The sequence below is a fragment of the Trichosurus vulpecula genome, chromosome 6, assembly GCF_011100635.1.
Source record: "Trichosurus vulpecula isolate mTriVul1 chromosome 6, mTriVul1.pri, whole genome shotgun sequence".
Classification (NCBI taxonomy): domain Eukaryota; kingdom Metazoa; phylum Chordata; class Mammalia; order Diprotodontia; family Phalangeridae; genus Trichosurus; species Trichosurus vulpecula.
Window position 1 is genome coordinate 136453092 of NC_050578.1, and position 9408 is coordinate 136462499.

General features: G+C 38.7%; 1 non-coding gene across 1 annotated transcript; it reads right to left on the reverse strand.

Annotated features, from left to right (window-relative positions):
* Nucleotides 1–963: 963 nt before the first annotated feature.
* LOC118855604 lies at nt 964–1066 on the reverse strand. The gene has a single exon (XR_005010774.1). It is a non-coding gene; the product is annotated as a U6 spliceosomal RNA (small nuclear RNA).
* Nucleotides 1067–9408: the final 8342 nt, after the last annotated feature.

The following is a 9408-nucleotide window of genomic DNA, read 5'->3' on the forward strand; positions in this document are numbered from 1 at the left end:
TATCTATTCCTACTTCCTCAATCTGGGTGAGATGTCCAGGGTCTAAACATCCCCTTTTCCAGGACAAGCCAGGCTTCTGTATCTGAGGGTCAATCCCTCTCCTTCATAAGTAAAGTCAGACCTCCACAGTTGAAAATGTTAAAGATTGCTTCTATGGATATCAATGGAACAAGAACTGGTTGGGGCGGAGGAAGGTCTCTCTTGGATACTGGAGTCCTGGTTCTCAAGATTCTAGGTATTGGTAGAAATCTTATATGAACCGCAATATTCCACTGGGTAGTGGATCTATGTCCTCATATAATTTTATTAATTTTTTGTAGAATTCCAGCCTTTTGTAGCAATCTCATATGGACTGGAATTCTCCACTGGATATTAGTTCAATGCCTTTGTATGACTGTATTGGATTTAAAGGGATATAAATGTTTAGAATGGTACTGTTGCCTTACGTTGAAATACAGCTATCCTAGTGATTGGACACATTCAAACCAAATTATAGTGACCTAGTTGACCATATGTTCCACTTAATAAATATGCCAAATTTCTAGGTACATATCTAGATTTCTAAAGATTATATTTGATTTCTCCTTCAGAGTTTTCAAGATGTTGTTTTTTATTGTGCAGTCCTGTTGGTGATGGTGATCTTCTCAGAGAAGCTACTGAGGAAATCACCTCCTAAAGGGCAACAAGCACCTGGACCCAGAAACTCCTGATCCCATAAGTTTGCCACCAAAGCTAGAAACACCCATCTCTTTTTTTATAATTAAGATTTTTTATTTTTAGTTTACAACACTCAGTTCCACATGATTTTGAGTTCCAGATTTTCTTCCTCCCTCGCCCCCTCCTTCCGCAAGACTGCATGGAACCTGATATATCTTTTACATATAACTTCACATTGAACTTATTTACACAATAGTCAAGTTGTAAAGAAGAATTATGACCAATGGAATGAAGCATGAGAAAGAAAAAAATGTGTAATGCTTCACAAATTTGCATGTCATCCTTGCGCAGGGGCCATGTTAATCTTCTCTGTATCATTCCAATTTTAGTATATGTGCTGCCAAAGCACGCACAGAAACACCCATCTCCCACTATTGCTGTCCTCAGCCTGGGCTCAGGTGAAGAGACAAAGGAGAGGTAACTGGAACTTGGAAGTTCAATCTCAGGCTCATCACATAGGCAAGCACTTATTCTATCTGCTGTAGCCAGAATGCATGTTTCATGGAATTGAGCCTGTTACATATACATATATACATACATGTATGTATATGCACATATACTTATAGTTAGATACTTGCTCACCTAACTCTGCTTTCCTCACTTTGTATATGCCAGAGGATACATTTTCTTGTCCTCAGCACAGATTTTCTTCTACATCTTTTTTTCCTTGTCTCCTACACCATAACTAGGGTATGTTCATTACATGCACAGTCACCTTTTCACTCATTGCTTGCTCTTTTGAGATGAGTTGGTTCTCTCATTACTTTAGAGCACGGCTGTCCAAAATGTGGCCAGCAGTGCATGTGGCTGCCTACAAGCATAGAAATTTACATAAATGCTTTAGTAAATGAAGCCAAGCTACTGTGGAGCTCTCACTAAAATGGCAAATCAAGGCACAACTAGGTGACACAGTGAGTAGCTCGCTGGCCCTGGAGTCAGGAGGACCTGAGTTCAAATTCCGCCTCGGATACTAAACACATTTACTAGCTATGTGACCTTGGGCAAGTCACTTAACCCAATTTCCCTGCCTTCCCCCCTCCAAATAAAATAAAGTAAAATGAAGTGGCTAATCAAAATATATTGTCTATTGTTTCAATAAAAACCTTAGGTTGGGCAGCCCTATTCTAGAGTGTTTCTGTCTTTGTATCCCAGTGCCTAATATAACACCTGGCAAATAGTAGGTGGTAATAAATACCTGTTGAACTGAAGTAGATGAAACAGAATAGAATAGAAATATCGAGGTTTTTTTTAAGCCTTCCTATGTGTCATATTGATCTTCCACAGTAATCCCATCTGCCTTCTTGAGACTGTCTTTGCAAAGGCAGGCTTGCCTGGCAAGTAATGGAAAAATTACAAGTGAACAAAAGAAGGTGTGGTTCCAGTAAGAGCCCAGAGCCTGAAGACAACTAATTGAAAACACCTTTCTCTCATTCTTGGGACATAATCAATTTAATGATTTATATGCATTAAATCAGAGGCTTAATTCATCTGTTGTTTTACTGACTATGAGGCTTATGCAAAGAATGCAATGTAGGCAGAATTTAGTTAGGGATATTCACCCTGACAGATGACATTTAACATTAGTTGCAAATTATTATCACATTTACTGTAATTATATATAATTATTGCTATTATCACCCATGACTGTTCGGGGCTAGAGACAGAGCTGCCATATCTCCATGTCAATCTGAACTGTATTCAGATGTTTCAGATCCAGCTTCAAGGAACAAATTTATCATGAGGAGGGGTCAAATGGAAGGGTGGTGTGCAAGGTTGGAGAAGTGATGAACACTGGGTGGTTCCTTTAGGCATTTATTCTCTAAACCTCTGAAGAATGCATAGAGGCCAGTAGGAGTCTAGATATTTTTAGAGTCTTAAGCGGTATGCCTGGGAATATTCTTAAAGGCAAGAAGGTCTTAAAGGTTCCTTTCATTTTACAGACAAGTAAACTGAGATCCATAGAGCTGAAGTGACTTGCCTAAGGTCCTACAAGTAGCAAAGTTAACATCAAAATCTGGCTTCTAATCCAACATTCATTCTGCCACACTATATGGCCTTCCTCAACAAAGATCAGTCAGGCTAGGATCTGAATTCCAGATGTTGCTAGAGATTTTATTTAAGTATATTTGAAGAGGGCTGCTGTATCTCTGGGATAAATCCAACATGATCAGATTGAATAATTTTTGGGACTTATAACTGTTGAGTTTCTGCTGTTTTCCATTTCAAAGTTTTAGATTTATATTAATTAGTGATATTGGCCTATATTTCTCTTTCTTTGCTTTACCTCTTTTGTTTAGGACCATAGAAGTTTCACACAAGAAGTTTGGTAAAGTATTGTCATTCTCGATGTTTGAGAATAATTTGGGTATGACAGGTACTAATTATCTTTTAAATGCCTGATAGAATTCACCTGTAAATCTGTCTGGTTCATAGCCTCCCTACTTCCCATTGGCAATTCTTTTATGGCCTGTTCAGTTTCGGTTTCTGAAACAGGGTTGTTAAAGATCTCTATTTCAAGTTCTATTAATTTGGGTATTTTAAATTTTGTACCTAATATTTAATTTAGAAATGCATTGTATAAGTATATAATTATTGCTATTAGGTTCTGGTCATTTTTTCACCCTTTTGTGTAATTTTGTTTTTCTCTCTTTTTTGATCATTTCAGTTAAAGGTTCATAAATTTTGCTAGTACTTTCACAGAACTAGCTTTTAAGTCTTTTTTTCTAAATACCACTGCCTTTTAAATTTTTTAAAAAATCTAATCTTAATCTAAAAAATCTAATATTAAAGATTTCTTTAATATTTATTTTGGTTGGTCTGCTGATTATCTAATTATGCTCACTGACTATTTAGTCTCACAATTCTCTCATTTTCTATTTTGTTAATGTATGCAGTGATATGTTCCCCCTGCCTTTGAGGACTGTTTTAGGTGTATCTCAGAAATTTGGATATATTGTCTCATCATTATTATTATCTTAACATAGTTATTAATTTTCTTCTATAATTTGTTCTTTCTCCTCATTATTCAGGATATCATGATTAATTCTCTTCATTTAGGTCTGTTTTGCTTGTATTCCCCATATTCTTGACAATTTTCATCATGTTATTGTCTGAAAAGAATGTCTAGTGGGTGCTTTTATCAGCAGTTATAATTTCTCTATACTCTACTACAGGGGTTCTTGAACTTTTTTCCAATTTCAACCCTTTCAGAGCTTCTTAAACTGTGGATCACAACCCTGCACATGGCATGATCTATTTTTGTAAAGGTACCTTATGATAACAAGAAACATACTTTAGTGTTCCCATTCAGAAGATACCATAGCTTGTTCAACTTTAACATTTTGTTTGGCTCTATATTTTCCTTTTAATTTTTTATTATACTTGTCTAACAATGAGAGAAGAACATTAGAGTCTCCTACAATTTTTGTGTTGCTATTTTATTCCAATTCAGTTAATTTTTACTTAATGAATTTGTATTAAAGAAATGTACACATTTCTCAGCACTACTTAATACCTTCACAAATATAGAACATGTGCTAGAGCACAGATAATTAATGTAACATTACATTCTAAATAAATGTAACATCAATTTTAGATATTGCCAAAAGATATGTGCATAGCCACTTTGATACATTTTGGAAACGTCCTTTTCCATTTTATTCTGAATTGTAGGAGTTCAAAGGAATGTGTCTAGGATTTGCCATAGTCATCTTGGCAAGAAACCTGGATGGCATGTGGAGGCTGGCAATACATAACTCTAACTGCATGCATGCTATTTTCTTGCGGTGTTTAATGTATTTATTATTGGATTATAGTGGTGCTTATGAGAAAGCATTGGCATATGCAGTCTTTTGGGGTAAAGGGTTTTGGACATTTTTGGGTCTGCAATTGGTAGCACTTGCCAAATAAACACTTCACGGTGAAATATTTGTATTTTTCTAATACTTGAGTCTGGAACTCTATAAATATTTTTCAATGCATTACATCTTTTCTCAGACCTTTTTTTTCAAACACATATCTTATTATTCCTCTGCCTTGCTTCATGAATTTGGGTTTCTAGCTAAGTTTGAGAATGTTGGAAGAAGAAAGGTGAATTTTTCAAATGCTCAAATGGATTTGAGTTTTTCTTTATTTGAAAGTTCCCTCTATTGATTCATATCACAAACAATTTATTCTTGCTCATACTGGCACAAACTCAAACTCCTTGCTTCTCACTTATAATGACATCCTGAGTCACAAGGTGAGTTTCTATTTAGGGCTTTTACAATAATCACTCTCTATTCCTAAGGATCATAAGGTCAGATAACCCTACCTCTCTACTTCCATTTCCCCCCTACACTTTCTTAGAGGAGCTGATCTCCCAATGTACAAATTCCCCCCAGACAAAATACATTAGAAATCCCTGTCTCTTGCCATGAGCACCCACCTCACCCCATCCATAAGAATAAACATTCTTTAGTAGTACTCTTTCTTTTCTCCTTTTGGGGTAAGAACCCTCTTTTCCTTCTTCCTTCCCAATCCTGTTTTTGTCCCACGGCTGAGATTTGTGAAACTACTCTGTCCACCTTTGGATCGGGCAGGCGAAAATCTCAAGCTCCCCTTTGTCCATTCTGCCCCACCCCATTCCCAGATCTTCTTACTGTTCCCCCTCTCAGAAATATAATGATTCCTTTATAGGGGATCACAGGGTTTAGTTCATGTAATATTAATTCATCTTCCATCTTCTCTCTTCCTAATTCTGTAGTCATAAATCTTTAGCCCTTTGGATAGTTTCTGTCCCTTGATTGAACCTTTTTTTGTTTTGTTTTGTTTTACTCCTTAGTTCATTTTCTCTAAACCATCAGCCCGAAGCCAATAAAGAAGAAAGAATTTATTGCATTATTTAGTCTTTTCTTGACAATTGTACTCACTTGCTTTTCTTATTTCTATATCTAGGGGGATATTTTCAAATTGAATGTTCTGCTTACCTCATTTTTCCCCGGGAATTTCTCAATGCCTTTCTTTCATTGAAGGTCCATCAAGTTGAAGGTTAACAATGAGGGGAAATTAACTTCTGTAGTTTCTCAGGAAGAAGAAGGCCAACAAGAGAATGGGTGTGGAGGCAGGGGTGAGGACTGAAACAGGGGAAAGAAAAGGGGAAATCTTTTCTCACTGGAGGGAGGGGGATCCCACCAAAGAATGCTCCTATTGGGGAGGAGAGAGCTTTTATGATGGGAGATGGGGACTTTATGATGGATGTAAACTGTGGGGATTTGTACTTAGAAATACCATTCATCCTATTTCAAAAGAGTAGGGAATCAGAGATCCTGGAGGCAGCTGCCCACCAGAAGAGTAGGAGAGTATAGGCTCAGGGAGGATACTTCATGGCAAATAGTAAAATAAAATTAAAAATGCTAAATTAGTAAGGAATCTGTTGTGTCATTTTTAATGGAATATGAACAATAGACGTAATAACAAGAAAGTGGGCGGCTAGGTGGCAAAGTAGTGAGAATGCTGGTCCTGGAGTCGGGAAGACTCATCTTCCTGAGTTTAACTCTGGCCTCAGACACTTACTGGCTGTGTGACCCTGGGCAAGTCACTTAATCCTGTTTGCCTCAGTTTCCTCATCTGTCAAATGAGCTGGAGAAGGAAATGGCAAACCACTCCAGCATCTTTGCCAAGAAAACCCCAAATGGGGTCATGAAGAGTTGAACACGATTGAAATGACCCAATAAAAAGAATGAACTAACATTTATATGGCCCTTTAAGGTTTTGACTATAAAGCTGCATGATGAAATAAACGCTACGTCTCTTTTATTGGCTGCAGCATGGTACACTGGGACTGTGTTGAATCTGAAGTCAGAGGATATTAGGTCACTTTCTGGCTCTCCTACTTGCTACTTGTATAATCTTGAATGAGTCACCTAACTTTTACGTCTCTTGCTTTCCTTATCTAGAAGATGAAAGGGTTGGATCAGATGATTTCAATTGCCCTGATAACTCTAAATCATAGGAATCACAGTCAGGTGTGTTTTTTTTCTTCCCTTCACTTTATTCCTAGCTTCCTCTTTTCCCTTTAAGTCCCTGATCCCACGAAAACTGAAGGATCTAAATTGGGTTTAACATGACTTTTTTACTTTTATCACCTAGGGATAACCTAAGGGCTCAGAGCTTGCAGGGGAAAGTTCTTAGTTACAACACTTTTTAATCTTAAAGTCAACAACATCAAACGCCATTGACAGGTCAGTAATAAACAATATGGAAGAATAATAGCAATCTCTGGGATTATTGATCCTTCCAGCCACTGTGATCTTTGAACCTTTCAGTGATTAGGACTCAGAGAGGAGGGTGTGGCTGCCCTTTCATCTCTTTGACCTGAGAAAGGGCTAACAAACAGAAGTAGGTTTTTCAAGTAGACGCCACAGAACGTCATGTTTTCTTTTTGAATAGTTAAAAGACCTCTTGTAGGTGAGAGCACGTTTTTGTTTCTAGTTCTTCTCAACTGCTTTCTGAGCAGAGAGGATTTGAAAAGGTAAATGTGTGCTCCATGAAGATAAGCTGGAAAAACATGTTTTAAAATGAACACGTGATTTCAGTGGACTGTTAGAAGCTCAGTAGGAATCAGTCAAGAAAGCTAATGAGATCTTGGCCTGCTTGGAAAGGCAGGACTGCTAGAAATCACCCTCACCCAAGAAACTCCAGTGGCTCCGTCTTGCCCTTAGGATAACATACAAAAGTCTATATTCAAAGCCCTTAAAATGGGCTTCGACAAGCCCTGACTACAAGGCTTGTGCTCTATCTACTCTATCCACTATGCCCCTGAATATAATAATTTTTAAACCTAGATGGGACCTTACTGAGGGGGTCTAATTTAATTTCCTCAGTTTACAGAAAACTGCCTCTTTTCTCAGAGCCCAAGCCCTGAAGTCATCAGTACTCCATTACATGGGTGTGGCTTAATGGAAAGAGCTCTAAATTCAGTGTCAGAGGAGCTGGGTTTAAATTGTGGTCCTGCCACCTACCCTCTCAAACTTCAGCTTCTTCATCTGTAGAAGGAGGTTAGACTTTCTCTAAGTTTCCTTCTGGCTCACATTCTTATGAATCAGCCTAGCTTATTCAGATCAGTCAGGTCCTCGACAAGCGGGATCTGAGATTCCCCATCACAGACATTCATTTGAATACCTACCTCACTTAAGCTCATCATCTTATCACTATTGTATATCTATATATATTGTATGTCTGAAGTCATCTGCTCTGGCTGCTGTCCCTCTCTTATCCTCTATCTTATCCTCAAGCCCTTTGCTAGCTGTCTGTTCACTGATCCCACCACTAAATCTAATGGTCTGGTCTCAGTTCTCATCCTTGAATTCTTGTTGTTTCTCCTTCCTTCTTGGAGAGGCCCAATGACATCATGGGTGATATCTTGACTTGCTTGTGAACTGGATTTAAGCGAGGCAGAGTTGTGCAAAGTCATAGGCCTCACTCTCTCTTCCAGACACATCAAAGTCCAGTGGCAAGACAAAAGTCAAGATGATGGGCAGCTTTGACAATAGTCAGCACTCTGTTCTACTAGGTACTTTGTCTTCCCAGGGTTTTCCTAATATTATCCTTTCCTCATTCTCCTTCAGTATGTCTGAACTGCTCCTTTTCAGGCTGGTTGACCATTCCTGTTCTGTCCCTTATAAATATAAATGTATGGTTGTAGCCTGGAGATATGACATCACAGTGCTTGAGTCAAGATTCAACGTGTCCAACTGTGGCTGATCAGGCCAATACGAGTTCAGAATGCTCTACCACAGATCGGGCACAAATAGTCCGTGTGAACATTTGGGGTGGATACTCCAAACTTTCGCATCCTGCATTCCCTTTGAGCTGTTTTAATTCTGCTTTTATCAAAGAGCACAGCACCTTCTCTGATGTGGGCACGCCATGATGAGAAGTCCTGTGCCAGTGTCTCCCATGTCACACGATCAATTCCAAAGTTCTAGAGAGAGACCTTGAGAGTGTCCTTGTATCATTTCTTCTGACCACCAGGTGAAGGCTTGCCTTGTGTGAATTCTCCATAGAATAGTCTTATTAGCAAGCATACATTTTGCATTTGTACAATGTGGCCATCCCATCTGAGTTGTGATCTCTGAAGCAGAGTTTGTAGGATTGGCAGTTTAGTTCGAGTAAGGTCCTCAATGTCTGGTACTTTATCCTGCCAGGCAATCTTCAGAATCTTCCCAAGACAATTCAAATGGAAGAGATTCAATTTCCTGGCATGGCGCTGGTAGAGTGTCCAGGTTTCACAGGTATACAACAATGAGGTCAGCACCACAGCACCACAGCTTCGGTTTGGTAATCGGTCTAATACCTCTTCTTTCTCATATTTTCCTTTGGAGCCAGCCAAGCATTGAGCTAGCTCTGGCAATTCGTGCTTCAACCTCATTATCAGTGTGTACACCCCTGGAAAGCATGCTACCAAGGTAAGTGAACTTATCCACAGAACTTCTCCATCTGCTGTAATTGATGGTTCCATGTATTCATGGTATGGTGGTGGCTGATGGAGCACCTGTGTTTCCTCTGATGAGTTCATGTTCACATTACCAACTACCTTTTGAAGTTACTCAACTGGATATCCCATAGACATTTTGAGTACATGTCCAAAACAGACTTATTATTTCTATCCCTTGACCCTTCCTAATCACCCCCCCCCTCCAGACTTCTTTA